This window comes from Octopus sinensis, linkage group LG10 (genome assembly GCF_006345805.1).
Source record: "Octopus sinensis linkage group LG10, ASM634580v1, whole genome shotgun sequence".
NCBI classification, from domain to species: domain Eukaryota; kingdom Metazoa; phylum Mollusca; class Cephalopoda; order Octopoda; family Octopodidae; genus Octopus; species Octopus sinensis.
The window spans coordinates 35,862,324-35,884,416 of record NC_043006.1 but is presented as its reverse complement, the minus strand read 5'-3'; the positions used below and the strand labels follow the sequence as shown (position 1 = coordinate 35,884,416).

General features: G+C 37.8%; 1 protein-coding gene across 3 annotated transcripts in view; it reads right to left on the bottom strand.

Moving 5' to 3' along the window:
- The window catches only part of LOC115216819 (chitin synthase chs-2-like), a 241,378-nt gene that overhangs the window by 80,559 nt on the left and 138,726 nt on the right, over positions 1 to 22,093 (bottom strand). For all 3 annotated transcript variants that reach the window (XM_036506559.1, XM_036506560.1, XM_036506558.1), the window contains exon 2: positions 19,599 to 19,703. The gene's annotated coding sequence lies outside the window, so the exon portion shown is untranslated. The remainder of the gene's footprint in view (positions 1 to 19,598; positions 19,704 to 22,093) is intronic.

Genomic DNA, 22,093 nt, shown 5'->3' with positions numbered 1-22,093 from the left:
ACGTATACCTTAACTTCTCCTCCTCTCACCCTATACACACCAAGCTCTCCATCCCCTACTCCAAATTCCTCCGTTTTGTGCAGGCTCTGTAGTGACAACCATGACTTTGAGAATCAGTCTCAACTCATGTCTCGCCACTTCATCCTTCATGGCTATCCCCTCACCACTATAGACACAGCCCTCGCCATTGCACGTTTCGTAGATCGTACTTCTGCTCTCTCTCTTCCTGCACCCACTCCACCGTTGCCCGTCTCCCGTTTCCCCTTACTTAGCATTTCTCCACCCTGCACCTCCAACGCACCATTCTCCGAGTCTTCCATGACTCCAGTCTGAATCCACCACCTCGCACATCTTCCCGAAACTACCCTTCCCTCCTTCAAACAAGTCCGCAACCTGGCTCGTTTCCCAGCTCCCATCCACACTGCTGCACTTGCCTCTACCTCTCCAACATCACCATCCTCACAGGCACTCATCAGTGTCCGTATCATATCACCGACTCCTTTACCTGCACTTCTAGCAACATCATTTACTGCATTTCCTGTGCTTTCTGCCCTTCTTTGTACAACGGTGAAACGGGATGCCGCTTAGCTGACCGATTCGCGAAGCACCTCCGAGATATCAGACTCGGCGATGACACCCTGGTCTCGCGCCTTTTCCGATTTACCTGTTATTCACTATAACACTTCTCTGTGTTCGAACTGTCTTTGCACAGGGGCCATCCGGTCTCCTGCCTTCCCCGTGAACAGGAATTAATATTCTCTCTTCGCTCCTTTGCTCCACATGGGCTCAACACCCCTCCCCTATTAATCTGACTTCTCTCCTCTCCTGTCTTTATCTGACACCTACTTCCTCTCTTCACTCCTACACGCATTTTCTCTCCCATCTTCTTCTGCCACTTACTGCCTCTCTTCTCTCCTGCCCACCCTCTCTTTTCATCCACCCACACTCCACAACCACACACCCCAATCCTAAACCCACGCCAAGCAAATATATATATGTATTTGTTTGTCGCGCACCCCCAACCACCATCCCTCAAAACCGATGCTGGTGTGTTTACGTCCCCGTAACTTAGCGGTTCAACAAAATAGGCTGATAGAACAAGTACTAAGCTTACAAAGAATAAGTCCTGGGGCTGATTGGTTCAACTAAAGCTGGTGCTCCAGCATGGCCGCAGTCAACTGAAACAAAAAAAAAAATTAAAGAATAATTACTATTTTAGAACTTTGGTAGTTCCAGCAGGATTTTCCCCAATCTTTCAGTTTTTTAGTATTTGCTTTTAAACATTGATTCTAATAAATACATTTGTGAATATAAATTGCTTCTTCCATATTGGTACTTTCATTCTTTCATAGACCCCAGGACTTATTCTTTGTACGCCCAGTACTTATTCTATCGGTGACTTTTGCCGAACTGCTAATTACGGGGACGTAAACACACCAACATTGGTTGTCAAGCAATGGTGGTGGTGAGGCGACAAACACAAACATCCAAACACATATTTACGACTGGCTCCGTCTGCCAAATCCATTCACAAGGCTTTGGTCGGCCTGAGGATATAGTAGAAGACATTTGCCCAAGGTGCTACGCAGTGAGACTGAACCCGGAACCATGTGGTTGGGAAGTAATCTTACCACACAGCTACGCCTGCGTCTTATTAAAAAATATTCTTTCTTTTAATTTTGGTGGAATTAAGATTAAAAAACAAAAAGATGTAACTGTGGGTTTTTGTCCTATTTTGCTCTTTAACTAGGGATGGGGGTTGTCGAATGAGTTTTTGTCCTACACTTCTTCAAACTGGTGTTGGTTTGTTTACGTTTCTGTCACATAGTAGTTCAATACATGAGACTTAAAATAAATATTAGACTTTAAAAGCTATTAAGCACTGCAGACGATTTTTCGACTAAATCCCATCAAGGCTTGCTCCAACATAATTTATACGAAAGTAAATCACGGCGGGCGAAATGCTTAGCAGTATTTCGTCTGCCGTTACGTTCTGAGTTCAAATTCCGCTGAGGTCGACTTTGACTTTCATCCTTTCTGGGTCGATAAATTAAGTACCAGTTACGCACTGGGGTTGGTGTAATAGACTTAATCACTTTTTCTCTCCTTGTTTGTCCCCTTTATGTTTAGCCCCTTGTGGGCAATAAAGAAATAAGGAAATCATAAAAACTGGAATATTGTTTGGTGGAATTGTCAATAGTTTAAGCGGAATAAAAATGAAATAAAATAAAGCGATTAACTTAAGAATGAAGAGAAAGTGGAAGAAATATATTTAAAAAAAGGAATATCGGTGGGGATATGAATGCCATTATAAGGAAAAATCGGAAAAACAATATTGAAAATATATCGGGCACAGGTGCTGGCGTGCTGGTGTGGTAAGAAGCTTGCTTCCGCGCATGAATCGGTTTATTTGCTGTATTAATTATTGAGGAGTCGGACGGAATTTTTTGTGCTGCTTGGCAGCGGGTGTTATACCGGTAGAGACAATGTATTCAGACCTTAGCAAGTATGAGCTGTCCTCAGCGGAGGAGGAGCTCGTTAAGGTGGTAAATAGAAAGGATGAGCATTTGGAAAGAGTAAAGAATTTTCCTGAGGCTGCAGAGGTGAAGAAAGGGGAGGTGGACCTAGCCGGACTGAAGGAGCTGAGTAAGATGACACAGAAGGTGGGCGGGGACGTAAAGTTATTACCTCCGAAAAGGGTTATGAGAAATATGGAAAAGATGACCATTACCTACAAGGTGTACTCAGTGGAGAGTAGGAAGGTGGAGCGAATGGAGATGGAAAAAGTAGAAAAAGCATTGAAGGGGCTTTCAAAAGTAAGTGACATACACAGCGAAAGGAAATGGATATGGGACGGTGGTTGTCCAGTTTAGGACAGCGGAGGCGGCAAAAAGGCTGGCGAGTACAACTGTAAAACAGAGGAAGTAGTATTTCTGCCCACGTACCTTGGAAGAAAGACTTCTAAGGTGAGGGTAGAAGGAATACCACCCGATATAGAAGTGGCTTGGGTTGCGGCAGCCGTCCTCGTTGGAAGTGAGGAGTAGGTGGCTGTCTTCCAAGCCACGGAAACGGAGGATGGAGGAAAAACACTGGACCTCATTATACAGGCAGAGGAGAGATAATTGGAGAGTTTGGCGGAGACGGTGACGTTGGAAGAGATTGTGTTAAGAGTGTGGGTGGAGGGCAGAATCCCACGATGTTTTAAGTGTGGCCAAAAGGGCTACATTAGAGCGAACTGCCCTCTACAGAGGAGAACGACAGAAGAAGAGGTGGTGGAGACGGAGGAGAAAAGGAAACAGTATAGATAGATGGAAGGAACACGGGGGCTGAATGGACTGTGACAGAGAATAAAAGGAAAAAGAGAAAGAAGAGGAAGAACAGGCAGTGTGATGTGGGACCCCAGACCAACTCCATCCCATCCGATACCACTCAGACTCACCCTCCCCATACAGACACCAAACCACCCAACCTCTCTCCCCGCAGGAAAAAAGAAGAAAGAACAGGCACCACAAAATTTACAAGGCCCCTACCCCGGTGAAAAAGTTTATGTGTACATGGAGGAGAGAGTGTCGTCACTCAGCGATGGGGAAAACGGTAAACGAAAGACTAAAGAGGACTCAGGACTCAGAGGTAGCGAGTGAGGTTACTCAGTATGCGGTGAGTAACACACTTTGCATATTCTCATTTCTCAGTTATCATTCATGTATCATTTTTTTAGTATTTCGATTTTAATTGTTATATGTCCCGGCATGTGTTGTAGTGTCCCCCCTGTGTAATGCCTTTATGGTAATTTAAAAGAAATAAAGAAGCTTGCTTCCTAACCACATGATTCTGGGTCCAGTCTCATTGCGTGGAAATTTGGGCCGGTGCCCACTTCTGTAGCCTCGGACAAACCAACGCCTTCTGTGTGAATTAGGTAGGCGGAAATTTACAGAAGCCCGTCGTGTGTGTGTATATATATATATAAATCTGCGTGTGTATGTGTGTGTGTATGTTTCTCCACCATCGCCTGAGAACCCGATTTTGGTGTGTTTATGTCCCTGTGAAATAGCGGTTCGGTGCAAAGGTCCGAGAGAATAAGGGTGCCAGGCCAAAAAATTGTAATTGCTGGGGTCGATTCATTCAACTAAAAATTCTTCCGTTCGGTGCCTTCAAAATAAAAGATAAAAGAGATAATTCGATTAAATGATTCGGAAAAAAATTATTAGACGAAAAATTAGATGAAGGAAGATAAAGAGGTCCATCAGAATGTAAAAATATTGAAAGGCTGCATAAAAATTATTAAAATTATCAAAACCTAAAGCAGGAACAAAACCAGAAACATTTTTACTTTATTACCTCCGACATAGCGAAGGCAGAGGTATTGTTTTTCAGTCGTCTTCGTTTGTTTGTCTGTGGAGAAGATATCTCAAGAACCGCTGGATGGATTGGGATGAAACTTTCAGGGATGTTTGACCTCGTGACTGGCACGAACTGATTAGATTTTGGGATCGATCCGGTACCGAACAAGGTTTCTAGATCATTTGTTATATTTACTTTATTTCAGATATTCTCATTTTAAAAATAATCTCCGGCTAATTGTTGAGAGAACGTTGGTGTTGCCTTGGCGGATGTTTAGCTCTCTGAGTGCTCTTGTAATTATTATTTTCTTTCCAGTAATTTTAGACACATTGTTTACACCCGTCCCATTCATCCCTAAAATTTTTCGTATTGTTCTGTATTTTGTTTACTACTTTGCTATATTGTCCATCCCACTTATTCAGCACCCCTGCTATTTTAGCTGTCATGTTCGTTTTATTTTACTCGCTTTTATTGATTACTTGTAATAGTTCATCGTCTGCTATTCCAAATTGTATTCTTCAAACACCTGTTCCCTAGTTATTTTCCTTTTTTTCTCTTTCTCTGTTTTTTTTATTCATTTTCTTTTTTTCTTTATCTTCTCTTCTTTCTTTTACTCCCCGTTCTCTTCTTAACTCCTTTCTCTTCCCTCTCTTCCTTTTCCGGCTTTCTTCCTTTTCACTCTTCTTTATTTTCCTTTTCATTTCCTATCTAAGAATCGCCTTCCTTTTCCTACTCTTCTCTCCATCACCGTAACCTATGACGAGAAAACTATCAGTCACTAGGATTTTAAATAAACGCTGGGTTATCTCTCTTCTGTATTTCCCATTGAGTAAGACCAAAGAGCCAGAAACCCGCATCTGGGAATTAGCTAGAGCAAAACACTGGGCAGATATGGTGTTTTTATACCTTTTATACCTTTTATACCTTTTTTTCTACACGGTAACGGCAGTAAATTTGCCTTTAGAAATTAAAATATATCATAAATTATTCCTAATCACAACTTGCGCTGATGCAGCTAAATACACACACACACATGCACACACACACACACACACACACACACACACATACTCACACGTTGAATTCACGTGTGTGTGGTGTGTGTGTGTGTGTTAGAAACCCGGAATATGATTGGTAACATAGAATGTGGCAAAAAATGCGATGTGTAATGAAAAGCAACAGCTTGGACGTTGTTCTTATTATTACTTTTAGAGCGGTTTAGAGGGGATGGTCGTGTTATTTGCCCTTTTATGTGAATTTTTGTTTGTGTTTGAACGAGCGTGTAATGAATGAGCGTTTTCCTAAATAGCTGTTCTTTTTACAGATAAATAATAAATGGTTTTATTGATCATTACTTCAAGCGTGCAGGGTGAGAATACTTATGCAACATCCAGTGACATTAAATATAGGCCATGGGTAGAAAGGGACTGAGGTGTTTCGAATGTCTTGCTTGATTGGTCATGGAAAAATAAGGTAGATCGTGGCAGCTCTCTTTTGGTACTAGTAATAGTAGTGAAAAAAAAAATGAAAACTGACAACGGAAGTGGATAAAAAAACACAAGTGAAGAAATGTAATAGGATGAAATTCATACGGAAAATATATAAGAACATATATAAGACAATGCAATAAATAAATATATAAAGTATCTCAACTGTCAAAGTAAATGAAATACAATCTACACAATTGTCTTCACATAGTTTCTGCTTATCCTGTTTGACTCACAAAGCACGAGCCGATACGAGGCTATAGCAAGAGACTTGCTCAAGATAACACTTCACTCTGCAAGGTAGAACACGGGACCTTGTGTAACAGGAAGAGAACTTCTTACGTAATGAGCCATAATGCATCGGTACATATATATATATATACATATATAAAGTAAGAAACTGAGCAAAAGAGATCCTTCAAAGAAGCGTGTTAAATATCCAACTCACTGGTACGCCAGTTGAATACCATATAAAAATGTATATACGTCGAAACAATTTGTTGGCTTTTTATGTTTTTTTAAAAAATAATTGTTTATGTTATGTAGTATTATGTTATATTGTATTCATAGTATATCATGAAATATTATAACATAAATAAATTATTGGATTGTCAATAGTATCTCTCTATTTAATTTATCTTTATATATATATATATATATATATATATATATATATATATATATATATATTATATATATATATATATATATATATATAATGCGTATGGTTATTTTGGGAAAGTGTCTGATCTTATATATACATAGCGGAGTAATGGGCTTTACTTTTATGTACAACTAATGGGCATTTCGCAGCTTCTTATTGAATAGCCAGCATAGGTACAAATATCAAATGCTTGTACTGCATATTAGCTCACTCCTTCTATCAAATCCATATTCCTGTAGATGTGATGCACGGTGTAACAACACGTCAGATGTCGAATTGATCGCAAACTAATGAAGTGTTTTGCGCAAGAATGTAAGACACCACCAGGTCCAGGTATCGAAATCATAATCTTGCGTTTGTAAGTTCAACATTCCAATCAACAGGTGTTCGTACCTTCATATACACGTACATACATGCATCGAGATATACAGACGCATATATATATCTGAATAATCATTAAAGATATCGATACATAAACTGAAGCAAATACTCTTCATAAAACTAACAATATACTGCTATATATAATTAAACACTCAGACATCCCGTATTTTATAATAAAAAAAATTAACTTAATAAGCCGCATAAGATTAATAAACTCCGCAGTATATCCGAACCAACAGTCTACAATGATGCCTAAAAAGTAAGGGTGCTGAAAGAAAAAAATTAAAATACATGGCTAAAGCCACATAAGCGGCCCATTAACCAAAGAACAGCTAAAAAAGAAACACCACTTGGTGCAACCCACTCTGTACCTTTAACGTTAGTAGCAAATGTGATAAAAGAGCTTCCTAATAGCAATCAATAAACAGTTTTCAACCGATCATCTATACAGAAAACTACTCAGTGGGAACAACACAAAAATTTGCTACAGTTGCATCGGAAGCGAAAAGCTTGCAAACCTAACCATGAATGATCATAAATCAACCGTAGCTCAAACACGAAATGAGATCCGCTACAAAGGAAAAAAAGTTATGCTCATGAAGAGAACGTTCAGAAAACTAAAAGAAGTACACTACAAAATCAAAGCATTACAAGAGAGATAAACCGACAAAGACTATATTAGAACAACAAGCAAAACGCCAGATATAAACAACAAATCCAAATACGCACAACACATAACTTGTTACGCAATAATTATAGAAGAAATTCAAAAACTATTTTGGCGCAGACCTAAGTTAGAATAATATAAAAATAAATACCTCAGCATTAATTGATTATGTCAGTCCTATGTAAAGATTTCCGGGACATGGGTTGTTTGCTTGGTTGAAAAAAGAAAGGTAACTACGCAAAAATATGATCCGTAATGAAAAGAAATGAGGTGCTGTCACGTTATAGACACCAGAATATATATTTCGAAACCGTGATGAAAACTGCCAAACAGATAAGCATACGATGATGTAGCAACGGTGGAAATAATACTAAGGAAGGCACAACAAAGCCTACACAAAGCAACAGCAATACAAATCTATCCATGAAATAATATAATAGTTTAAATAAATGTACACTCCAAATTATATCCAAACCATTCCGCAACTTTAGATATTATGGGTGAAATCAATGCAATAAACATCGGAGATGCTTTTCCTCACGCAGAAACTGCAGGAGCTGCTCAGACGCTTTGACATCTCGGTTAACTCCCTTGCAATGCTACTTCGCCTGAGAGGGGGCAGCGAGAGCTGAACTGGTCTACACCAAAAGAAGAGCTCCACTTGCGGACTCTTACAAACCACAGCAATCTTCAGCTAGTTTCAGCTGCCGTGCCTATTTCCTTGGTGGCTTTGCATAATAATCCATGACGTAGAGAAAACAATAAAATAAAAATAAAACAAGAAACGGATATGTTAAAAATATCTTTGCTGACTTAAGATATGAAGTAGTGAAAAGTACTGGTTAAGCAATCAGGAAATCAGAATGTGAATGACGCAATGAACAATAGATGAGAACTACTGCACCAACCAGTAAATATGGGATGAATAAATTAACGACTCAAGTAAACCAGTAAACAGGATGTAGTTATGCAAGAGGAGAAAGTACGGCAACTAAAATAGCTAAATACGATAAAGTGATAATCAATTTTAAGAAACTAACAATGGGACAAAAGGATCTATAAAATGATTTAAAGATAATCAACATTCGAACCGACCAATGAAACGTAGAACAACTTTCAGTTTTATGAATAAACTATTAGTTGTACAGGCAATACTCAATCAAACAATATTAAGAGCCAGCTAATGAAAACGAGAGAACTCACGGCTTAATTAATGATAATAACAATAATTTACTGGCTGAAAGGGCTCTCACGTACGTACAAGTGAGGCGTCGTATATGATACTAGCAAAAACGTTTAGTGATGATAGAAAGCAATCAATGAAGGTGCCAGAAAACTAGAGATAAATAAATTGGCAAAAAATTCATTCTTTTTGTCTTTGACAGGAAAAGTTACATAAAAATCAAAGCGAAAAGTAAGAATATTATCAACTGAACTTATTGAAACATCGACAAATTGAAAACAATAAATATTTTGTGTATAAAACCGAAAAATTAAGGAAAATATTGAAATGTGATAATCAAAAAGCACCAATCGGATAACTTATATAAATAGAGTTTATTTATGTGTGATCAGGGTTCCGCTCAATTCTCATTAACCGCTGCCATTTTCTTCTGGTCCCTTAATATTTCTACTGCTATTCAGCACCAGGAAACATCGTTTCTAGTTGGCTATGTGACACAAGCGTTCCGTTTCCTGGGGCTAAATAGCTGTAGTATTCTTCCCCTTTCCTGGGACTGCCACTTTAAGTTGGCAACAAACGATCACTTTATCGTGCTGCTACTGTATAAGTCTCTCTGAGAGATTTAGAAATGCAATATTTCTAATCTTAATATTTCGTTATAGAAGAAATTGCCAGGGCGCAATTTTGGGATGGAGATGGTTAAGCTAAGTTCCACTATATTGTAACTATTTACGTAAATTTTCTTCATAGCATTGTTAATTTTTCGTGAATATTCTACTTTCCGCGAGTTTCAGGTACCAGAAGCCATCTCACATCAAACTGGAGTGAAATTGTCCCGCGATGGTAGTGTAAGTGATTTGTTTTACATCAATTTCCCGTTTGTTGTGCAAAGATATGTGAATTTTAATGCGATTTGAAGGAGAAGGGGGTCCTCCTTACTCGGTTTCCTTGAAATCTCTTGAAGTATTTCCTTTCCTGGGGAATTTTCCTTTTCTTGCTCTTCTTGCAAGAAAAGGAAAAATATACAACCTATGTAAGCACGTGTTTAGATTTTGACATAAATAAAATACAATGAATATATCAATAATTATATAAAACGCATAATAAAAAAGAAAATTAATATACCATATACTTTGAAAATTATTCAGCTTAACACGGGTGAAAATGCACCAGCCCTCCTTTAGCTTAGCTTGTTCTACCCTTAAAGGAAAAGCAAAATGGAGATGCTTTAAACCAGTCCAATAACCCCAGGGAAATTATAAGCTTCTATACAATTTTGTCTAGCCTTGACACTATTAACAAACCAGTTGAACGAATCCACAAATGGATATAGATGCTAGAGAAATTTATGATCCTTCTCCTGTATATTAAAGACTAAAATATTTACAAATATTATAAAAAGATATTTACTCGGTTGGAAAATCTATTCAAATTGTTCATAAATCCGCCTGGAACGAAAATGGTAATTGTGTCAAGTGTAAGTTTTGTGGTTGTGTTTGATATGAATTCCATAAATTATGGAAGAGGTATCATGTTGTTTTATTGGATGTTCATTATATAGGGGATTGTGTGTGTGTATATATGTGTGTGTGTAGTGTGGTGTTTGTGTTGAGCTGTTGTACTATTGGCCTTTAGGGCTATCATTTGGATTGTGTGCAAAGCTTTGAGCCATGGTGTAAGTTGTAAGTTTTAGTACATATATTTTATCATACTTCTCTACAATGAACCCCTTAATGTCATCTTTTATTAGGGAGCCCTCTTCTGTTCTGAGGTGTCCCCTTATTTCTTGTATTCTCAATGATGGTTTCTTTTTGCTGTCCCTACGTCTTTTCATATCACAAAACAATAGAATGATGCTGATTGTTGCCAGGACCAGGCACAAGGCGTCCTCCTTCACCATCTCCACAGTTGTAACTGCTGGTGCTCTGGAAACTGGGATATGTTGCCCTTGTTACTACACCTGCTGTTCCCTATCGCGTACCCTTCTTTTTCGTTTTGCCAGCTCTTCAGGGTATAAGGTTTACAAGTGGTTTTTACCATCCCAGGTAGTGTAAATATGCCTTGTGCTCTGCACCATCATTCTCATGTTCTTTCTTCCGTACCCCCAACTAAACACAGATTCAGTTTGGCCTTGTACTTTTCCAGAGTGATTAGGCCTTGCAATCTATTCTAGTGCTTCCCTACTACATGCTATTTCTCGTCACCTCTGTGTTGATTACTCTCACATATTGCGATATACAGGAGGCACCAGGCTACAGATCAGTCGTTACAGATACCCCTCTTCATCACTTACATTTCACTGCCCCAAGTACTGGGACACAATTGTAGGTCTGTGTCTGCGTCTGTATCTCACTATTTCACCACGCCATTGTTCTAAAAACACAGTGTGCTGTACCACAAGCCTTGACATGCTTAATCGAGAGAATTTCACTGGATACGTTCAGTACGGTTTCTTTCAGCCATTATCTTCAGAGTAACTGGTAAAGCCTGACCCTTCCTTAAAAAGCACAATTAAATTAATTAATGCTTTCTCTATTGATGTATGTATTCTTCGAACCGCGACACTCTGTCTCGCGTGACATCATATTTCCAAATGGTCTTTCTTTCCTTAAGGTGATGCTTCACTTTGACAGCCACCACCTGGCTTGTCTCGCGGTCAATATTTCCCCCATGTAATGCTTTTACTGTTTCTGTGAAAATGCACTTGTTGACAAAAAAGACCATCGTTTATGCTAGCGGTGCATTCAATGCAATTACCAATACTATTATTTTTTGTTTTCTGTGTTTTTATGAATATTGTTCTCATGTTCTTCCTTCTGTTTCTTCTGTATGTGACAGACTCTGTTCTATAGTTTTGAAATTTCAAACTTGGCTCAGAATTTTTGTGGCAATAATTTTGTACGTGGACAGCGTATAGAAATATAATCTCGTACACGCTATATTACAATCCTGATTTTTTTCTGTCTACTCTGGATAAGTAGACTTCAAGCTTTTCGAAACTAAATTTATGTGAATAAATTTAATATAAAGCTCTATTCATTATAGTAACTAACACTTCTTTGAAGGAAGAATTATATCACGTTCCTTCTGGTCCTGAAAGAGTATCAGAAAACGAGAGCTCTCTATTCAGTACGGTCAGACTCTATGTCACAAGACTGCTTTCAGATTAGATCTATGCCTGCCAGGTATATACTTCCAGAGTTCTCAACCACGTTTTAGCAGGTTTATCGCATCTCTTACCTTCTCCTCTAGATTTCACACAAGAGAAGTTCTCACGGTTCTTTTCTTATGTGCAGCATGTGATCTAGCATCTTCTACTGTCTTGCGGTGATGGAATCCCGTAGCTCTTTCTATGACTTTTTTCATTCATGACAAATTCATGACCATACATTCTTAGTTTTGTCCTAAGATAGCGCCTGTGATTTGCTTGATGAAGGGGGTTGGACTATAAAACCTTCAGGTACCTGAAGGCTTACTACAAAAGCAACTTGAAAACAACGCCTGATGCAGTCAGCACAGATTTTACCTAAAAATATTTTCACTTATAAGGCATTGGTTGGTCAATGTGCTGTGAAGGGGGTATAAACCAGAAACCACGGGGCTACGAAGCGAACTTGTTGATATATAATATATCATATCAGTACCCATCTATCTATCCAAGCATCCAACGAACAATTAACCAACTAACCAACCGACTGATTATGTATGTATATATGCATGCAGTTAGCTAGCTAGCCAACAAGCAACAAATCTATCGAGGAGTCTCTGTGTGTGACGACTGAGCGTCTATATTATTGCTAGAAGTAGCGATCAATTTTCCCTCATATAACTACTCTTTAAAGAGAAATTTTCGTCCTGATGTCACAAAAATCAAAGAAAGATTGCCAGCTGGAATGACTTTCGTCATTACTTTTTGTTCAATCAGAGCTAAACAACAACAACAACAACAGCAACCGCAGCAGCAATAACAAAAAATCATAGGTGATCTACAGAAATAATATGCAACGGAAGAGAAAAACTGGAAGTCCACATAGTACGCAATTCATCAAAAAAGGATGGGACACGCCTACCTGCATGCTAGTTAAAATTGGTCTGAGGTTTCATAATAACACCAAACAAGGCAAACCTTCAGAAGTCACTTTGTGTCCACTCACAAGTTGCATATTAATAGCGTTTTTGTTTCTTCGGCTATTTATATCTTATTGTTTAATTCGTTCAATCTATTAGTTAACTTTCTTACTTCTCTTTCTGTAGGCTGATATTGAGGCAGACAAATAAAATAGCTGTGTATCTACAGATCCAATCTAACTAAATATGCTGAATACAATAAATACTATCCTACATGATTGAAATATATAAAAAAAATAATCAATAAAGGTGGAACTGTTCGTAGTTGTTTGACCTGTTATATACAGCAGCCAAATCTCGTTTGAATCTTGATGTATTAGACAGTGTAGTATCTGGAACACACACACACACACACACATACACACACACACACACACACACACACACACACCACACATACACACACATACACAGACACACACACACATACACACACGCACACACACACACGCGAAAAATGTGAGACGGTTGTGGCAGGACGCCTTTCATCGGAAAACACCAAGAACAGTTCTGATTTGGCGGAAGACTACAACTCTAGCCCAATTTTATTGTATCTCAGCAGAGACATTATGCCCGTAATAAACACACCCTCTGCTTCTGTTTCATTTCTTTATTCTTTATTTGTGAATGGGTTAAAGATTGTGTGGTTAATCGTTCGGCCAATCAATCAAACAGTTGGGTTTGTCAAAGTTATTTCGCCGCCATTTCGTGACATCGTTAATGACGCTATTTGCATTTCTAGGTCCGATTTTGGCTTGTCTATCTGTTTGTCTAGTTCCATGCTCATACCAAATATCTTGCAAACCAAATACAAAAAGGAAATAATCTAGCACGATGGTTTTAGCGAATAATTTGCAAATTTTTTATGAAATGGAAAAGGGAGAGCTAAATTTACAACCATCCTTTCAACCCTCTATAATTGTAAATAGAGAAAACTATTTCGGAAACAAATTGATGAGGTATCGACGGAGAAGAAACGACAGCTTCTTGATGCACTGTTTATCTCCTTTTGATTCTCGTAGGTGGTGTTATTAATTGTTTGAGGGTACGGTAGGAAAAGACATGACTAACTTCACAGCAGCACTTGGAAAATACATTTAATGATGTTTCATATTACAGTCATATTTTGGGCACCATAGCACATTCGAGTAAAGAGTTATAGTTCACAGAGATATATCCGGGTGTAGGTGACTTATTTGGAATTTGTTGGAAATATTGTCCAGGAACTCTTTGAAAGCTATGAGATCTTTTCCTTCATTTATGTGTTTTGCCATGATGTTAAAGAGAGCAGGGCCAGTTGATGTGAAATTGTTCTGTGTCAGTGTTGTGATGTTATGTGAGCCTGATTTTTGCAGAGAACTGTTGGTATGGGACCAAGTTTTGAGTGAATTTTAAAGTTGAGCCAACATCATTTGGGTAAAGTTAATGGAATATTTGCAGCATACAAATGGCATAGTTCTAACGGTGGCATTGGATTGAATAAAGTTTCGGCTCCTCTAACCGATCCAAGTAACCAAGACCTGTCATGTGATCGATGTATTTTCCTAGTGATTTATCGCAAAGGTGCTTCTGTTTTTATATTTTGCTGGGTATAAGGAGACAACAGCGAACAACAGTATTGAAGGTGAGGACGGGTGAAAATGGAGAAGAGAAAAATGGTGGAAAGATCTCAAGATCGGAAGTCCTGTGTGGACGTATAAGGCTGCTTACCAGGTTCCCATGGCTTACTACATTTCCTTTGAATGGGCCACCAGCCCATTGCATTGTGTAAGACCAGAAATTTTGTGGGGAAGGAATAAGTGGATTACTTCCACCCTAATACGATTAGTACTCCATTTTATCGATCCTGAAGGGATGAAAAGCAAGACTTGACTTCGGTTGGTTTTGAACCCAAAATGTAAAGATCCGGAAGAATTGGCACCATACATTTTGTCCGAAGTACTAACGATTTTGCTAGCTCACCGCCCTCCTCGACATCATTATCCTTGATATAATATTTAATATTCAACAAGGCATTTCCTCCCATGATGTTTCAATTCTATGACGGCGAAATAACGGATGTCACCATCACCTGTATGAACATGTGACTTCCCAGTTCAGCTTGTCAGTTTATACTAAGAAAACAATGATTTATAAAGAACGGACAGATTAATTTTTATTCTCGTCGTTTATTAATGTGTTTTTTTTTTAATTTTTAAATTCTTTTATCTTCAATTCCTATTTCGCTTTAATTTGTGCTTCCTTTCTCGGTTTATTTATTTACCATTTCTGATACTGTGTCTTCTCAATAAATCTAACTTCTGTTTTGGAAATGATTTCACTCTTCACCCTGAGACTCTTGAATAATTTTGATTTCGTACTTTTTATTAGAATTATAGGACATGGCGATTCCCACGCGAGGTTGATTATAAGAGGCTCCCTGGCCAATTAGTATGGAGAATGTTTACAGCCACTGAAATAAGAGGAACAGAGCAAAAGGTAGTTGTGCACATGATGGGAGTGACAGCTGAAAGCACCTCTTGATGATTAGAGAGCCAGAGAGAGGAGTTAAGCTGCTAGCCAGGAGGAGATAATGTGCAGTGATTTAGCCAACCTTGCTGATTCATTAACGAAAGGATGTTACCGTTCAGGGATTCTTCGGAATCTTCTGATAACGTCAATCGCTCCTGGTCAAAGTTACATTCACTAAAGGCGAATGAAGAAGTATTTTCTTTTAGAAGTTATCAACGTCATAAGATTAGCTTTCTTAAATGTTATATACAAGCAGTTCCCTATTTATAAAAGACTATTTTCGCTGGAAAAACGTACTAAATATAATAAAATTATTCAAAGCTAGGTACCAAAATTATATTCGCGATTTTGTTTTAAGATTCTATTTTTCACAGCGACAGTAATTAATCTGGGAGCCAGGAAGAGATAATGAGTAGTGATCTGGCCAACGCTGATGGCCCATCAACCGAATAATGTTAGAGTTCAGGGATGAACTCAGTTAGACCCGGAATCACTGCAGCGAGTGAGGGAAGATTATTTCACATGAATGAAACGCTCTGCTTAATCTACTGAGTACTATATATATTGATTTTTCAGAATACCTGTTTCTCAAGAAAATGACAGGGACAGAGATTAAAAATGCTAAAATGATAATGTATCGTCCTATGAACGATAAATAGCGGGGTTTAGAACATTTTGAATCCCGCAGTTCACTGTGCCTCTGTTGGTAGATACCAACACGGATTATCAAACAGTTAGTTCGCTCCGCTTATACAAAAACAATCGACTCTTGTTGGATTCATAGGACCGGGGTTGATTTACGAGACGTAACACAACACACATACACACACATACACACACACACACACACACACACACACACACACACACACACACACACACACACATATATATATATATATATATATATATATATATATATATATATATATATGTTGCAAATGCATATATATGTTGCATATATATATATAGATATATGCATATATATATTGCACATATGTATATATAGATGTATATATATTGTTTATATATATATATGTATGTGTATATACATATATATATTGCATATATATACGTATATGTATATATATACATATACATACAAACATATATATATATATATACGCCACCAAAAATGAACAATATTATTGTTAAAGGCGTGAATTGTAATGAAAGTTTGGATGATAACTGACGAGGAACTGGCACGTCCATGTCTTCAGTGTGAATTTTCCGTTCGTTAGATTGTAGTACTTTGTTTCATATTCAAAATTGTACCCCCGTAACTTATCCTTTCGACAACAATAAAATAAGTTCAAGGCCTTAAAAAATCTAGTACTGAAGTTGATTTATTTCACTAAGAAATCTTTTAAAGCGGTTCCACAGTATGATCCTAGGCTAATGAGTGAAACTTGTAGAAGATGGCCGCCATTAAGCATCAACCTGTGCTGGATTGGTCACATTCGAAGAAAAGACTGTGAACGACTACTAAGGAGAATCGTGTATTCTGAAATGGTAACAGAAAAATGTCATCACGAACGACTGCAATGAAGATTTTAAGAGACCTCCTGAAAGCGAAACCTCATGTTCTGCGGCTCTAACGAAAGGATTTGGGAATGTTGCAATTGATAGAGAGAAACGGAGAAAGTTCTGCACCTAAGCTTCGAATTCCTTGTGTGGGATAGAAAGAACAGGGAACATCATAGAGGATACATTAGGCAGAATTGGCTACCATCGCGGAAACGCCAAACCCCAAAATCCCATACGCTGAAGAATACCAAATGGTTCAAGCAAATTTGGAATTTAGCAGAGCCGATATTAGAAAGCAAAATAAAAGTAAAAAGCCAAAAGCTCCCCTGGTACAGTCACACAACTTACCACAACTGCTTTCAGGCCACTGTTGATGGAGAGTAAAAGAGAGGCAGACAGAGAAAACCCTGGTCTGACAACATCAAGGGGAGGTCACAATGTAGCGACCATGCTACGCATGACAGAAAACAGCGACCAGCTACCTCCGCTGAGTGCGAAAGCGTCTAGGGTGGAACCCCAACGACTGGCAGCACCAGTTATTGGAGCTTGATGATTTCACTCTTTCTCACTCCCTCTCTGTACACACTGGCACACACACGCACGGACGCACACATACATGCATATACACATATACATGCCAGGCGTGCTGAAAGGTTCCTGGCTGTAAGGGTGTCACGAAAGGCTTGGCTGGAGGCCCAGCATTAGAAGGTTTATATCTATGTCTCTCTCTCTCTCTCTCTCTCTCTCTCTCTCTCCCTATATATATATATATATATATATATATATATATATATATATATTATGCGCCCTTTTCAAGCCTAGCCAGGTTGATGGGCCCGGTTTCTATGGCGTATGTGTTACCCCCAGCTTGACAGGACGCCAGTCCATCGCAGCGTTACTCAAGAAACAGGAAGAACGAATGAGAGAAAGTTGGGGTGAAAGAGCTTTTGGAGCCCCGTGGAGCTTTAGGTATTTTGGCTCAATAAACATACACAATGCCCGGTCTGGGAATCGAAACCGCGAACCTCCGACCGCGAGTCCACTGCCCTAACCACTGGGCCATTGCGCCTCCACACACACACGCAACACACACACATACACACACACACACACACACACATATATATATCAGTTGATACTTAGGTTAAATACGGAATATGGATAAAAAGCCAAAGTGAAAGATTACCATTAATGAAAGATTATCGAGTGCTGAACGCAAAGGAAAATATTCATTCTAATTAAAATAGCAAAAAAAAAAACCCCAAAAAAACAACTTAGTAATATACTGAAGGTTTTAAATAACTGTGAAGGAAAATAACAGCAGACATGAGATCAAAGACAGAAGGGAAAATGTCGAGCTACATCTGCTAGAGAAGCTTTAGTAAAATTGAAACTGAAAAAGAAAGAAATGCCAATATAAATAGACTCTGTAATTTCAGCTGCACTCACTGGTTGCAATTCATGGAAGTTAAACGCTGAAAATGAAAGATAATGGACTTTGGAATGAAATGTTGCAGAGATAATCATTCGATTTCCGTATACACAAGCATAGAAGTGACTGTAGCTTTGGAAATAATTTTTTGTCAAAACTACTACCTACGAAACACTTCTGCTAGTTATTAAAAGGTGGAAAATGTAGTTGACTGGTGCTTTAACCCTTTCGGACCGGCTGCTACATATTTGTAGCAGTCAAATATTTTACAACCTCAATCTGTGATGCAGTATAATACCGTTCCGGTTTTTCTGGTAAGTATGTAGCACCAGACGTATGATCGGAGTGTATGACACTATAATGACAGCTCAAAAGGCTCGCATGAATAGAAACCTCGCGCCATTACCGACTTGAGAAAAGAATTCATGAGAAAAAATTCCGGGTTAACTCGATGCCAGCATCTACGAACTCCCCTGTGTTAAGTTATAGATTTTGATCGATTGATATTTAGAAGTATAACAAAAAAATATCAGATGTGACTTGATTACGTATATTGATTGACAACCAGGATAAAAGCTGACTAATGAAATAATAAACTAGATTTGTATTGAGGTTAAAATTAATTTCAAATTTTGACACAAGGCCACCGATTTCAGAGAAGGTAAGTCACATCGACCTCAGTGTTAAGTTGTACTTATTTTATCGACCGGGAAAATGGTGGGAGACAAAACTGACATTGGCCAAATTAGAACTCAGAACGTAAAGCCGAACGAAATGCCGCTAAGCATTTTGCCCGGTGTGCTAACGATTCTGGCAGCTCTTCGCCTCTACATTAAGGTTAATATTAACTTCAAATTGTGGTACACAGCCAGCAATTTCGGGGGAGTAAAATTGATTACATCGACCCCAGTGCATAACTGGTACTTATTTTATCGACCCCGAAAGGATGAAAGGTGAAGTCTACCTCGGCAGTATTAGAACTGCGAACGTGAAGACGGACGAAATGCCGCTAAGCATTTCGTCCGGCGTGCTAAAGATTCTGCCTGCTCATCGCCCTTAAAGATGATATTAGCTAATAATCAGAATAGGGCATGTATATGAGTTCATAACTGCGATTAAAGATTAATATTAGTTGAATACATGACAATATGAGTTGATAGCCAGTAGGGAATTGCATTTCATTTGTTATTGAATGTAGATTAACAAGATTAACGTCGGTTGATAACGAGAAGGAATTACGTGAAAGGTAAAGAAGGGAGAAAAACAGTAGACGTTACCTTTTCCGTGCCGGAGTCCGAATATGAAGTGTAAATGTATCATATCGGGAACATAGTATTGTTGTCCCACCGATGTGTATGTCCTCACCTCAACGGACGGAATAACTGGACAATGTAAAAAAACAAACAAAAAAAAAACAGAAAAAGAAATTTCTAATTATGGTCTCAACGTTCACTTGTATCCGTATTTCATCGTAACAATAAAATAAACTAGTACTGTTATATTAACATTAGAAATATTTGTGTTATTTTTAGAATGATCACGATGATGATGACGATGATGATGATGATGATGATGATGATGATGATGATAACATGATAAAGTAATAAAAAATTGTTCGTAGCAATTACTATTATTATTAATTTACAAAAAGAAATTGATATAATTTTCTTCTTCTTCTTCTTCTTCTTAGTAGTAGTAGTAGTAGTAGTAGTATAGTAGTAGTAGTAGTAGTAGTAGTAGTAGTAGTAGTGGTGGTGGTGGTGGTGGTAGTAATCAGGGTTGCAAATTATTTCAGCGTTGTTGTTGCTTTTGCAGTAATGGTCACCGTCTTTCATTAGTCCACTAATGGAGGCGGGATGGGGGAGAACAGAGATCTATTTTAGGAGGGGGGCACCTTACAAAACAATACTGCCAACGTCTGTAAGTGTTCTGCTTTTCTTCTTCGTACCAATCTCTGGATAATTCAAATTGTTTCCATTTTGCATTAAACACAAACAAGAACCCATTGTGCACAAAGGACCACACACACGCAGACATACACACACCCACCCAACCACACACATAACGCGCGCGCGCATATGTATATATATATATATGTTATAATTTAGACCAAATATATAATTAAAACAAGTAAAAGAGTAAAAGAGTAATCCTATATTTATCTAATATCGCGGTTTCATTCTTTTGTTACTTTTCATTATCCTTATTATTATTATTATTATTATTATTATTATTATTATTATTATTATTATTATTATTATTCATATATATATAGAAAGAGAGAGACAAATGCAATTTCTATTCAGACCAGGTTTACATGTTCAAGGTGTTATCAAGCAGTTGTAACGCAGTGACATTTGATTAGTATGCATTCATACATATATATATATATATATACGTGAAGAATGAAAATAAATGATTTAAACATGCAAACAACGAGAGAAAGAGGAAAGTAGATCAAGCAACATAGAGAACCACCCTTCGTCAGTTGTCGGCTGTCTATCTACCCCTCATTTCGAGCATTCCATGGTACATTAGGTAAAAGAGAAATTGATATGTATAAGGAAATTAGGACCAGGTAGAAAATGCTAAAACAATTTTATCTTGAATGACATTTTAGTACCGGTTTTACCTTTGCGACTTTTTCAGCTTTAAGTAAAGCATGAAAAGCAAAAAAACAGTCTGCGCCAAAGGATTAAAATACAGAAAAATAGCATTCAGCGAACACATCGACATTTGCGCCACTAACGAACAAACCAACTTCAGAATTTTTCCCCTCTATAAATTCAGGGACGGTGCAACCTATAATCAGCGCATAAACAAAGAGTCATATTTTATCGCAAAATATAAATCCCTTTTGAGTGCTTCGACCACAAATGACTCTACTACAAGCGCCTAAGAATAATACTATATATTCAGAATAGTCACTATTCATGAATTTATTCAGAACCATTCCAATCGCTATTTTTCCAAGTAATTTTTAGATCGCTTGACCATTTAAGAAAATTCTACCAACAGCCTACTATTGTCATACTACTCCCGTCTTTCTTCTTCTTCTTCTTTCTTCTTCTTCTTCTTCTTCTTCTTCTTCTTCTCTTCTTCCTTGGCTACTGCTGCATAAACAATCCAAATCCAAAACTAACATCCGTCATATAAAATATTTCTTGAAATCTGCTACTACCTACCTATTGACAAAAGTAAAAGAGAGAAAGAGACAAAAAAAAAAGGAAAAAGTCTCACGCATTTGAAAACTATAGGAATATTTAAAAAAAAATTTTCTCTTAATTTTTTCACAATTTAATTGTTTTTCATGCTTTACTTTAAGTTGAAAAAGTCGCAAAGTCTGAAATCAGTACTAAATGTTCTTCATGATAAAATCATTTTAGCATTTTCTGCCTTGTCCAATTTTCTTATATATATATATATATATATATATATATATATATATATATATATATATTATATATATATATATATATATATATATATAGGGAGAATTCACAAAAAATCCCAAAGACGTAGACAGGTGGTGTAGACAACAAATAGATGTAATTAGTTTAATGCTCGGGAAGTGTGTGACCTCGTGAGTACCGCTGGCGATTTTTTTTCCTCTGTCTTCCCTTCTCGGGATCTTTCCTTCTCCTATGTTTCCGACGAAGAGCTCCTCTCGAAACGTTAAACCCTCCTTCTTCCCTTCTTTCCTGAGCGTCCAATAATACTTTATTTGTTCCACGTCCTCGCGTTGTTGTGTTTTTTTGTTTTTTTTTTTGTG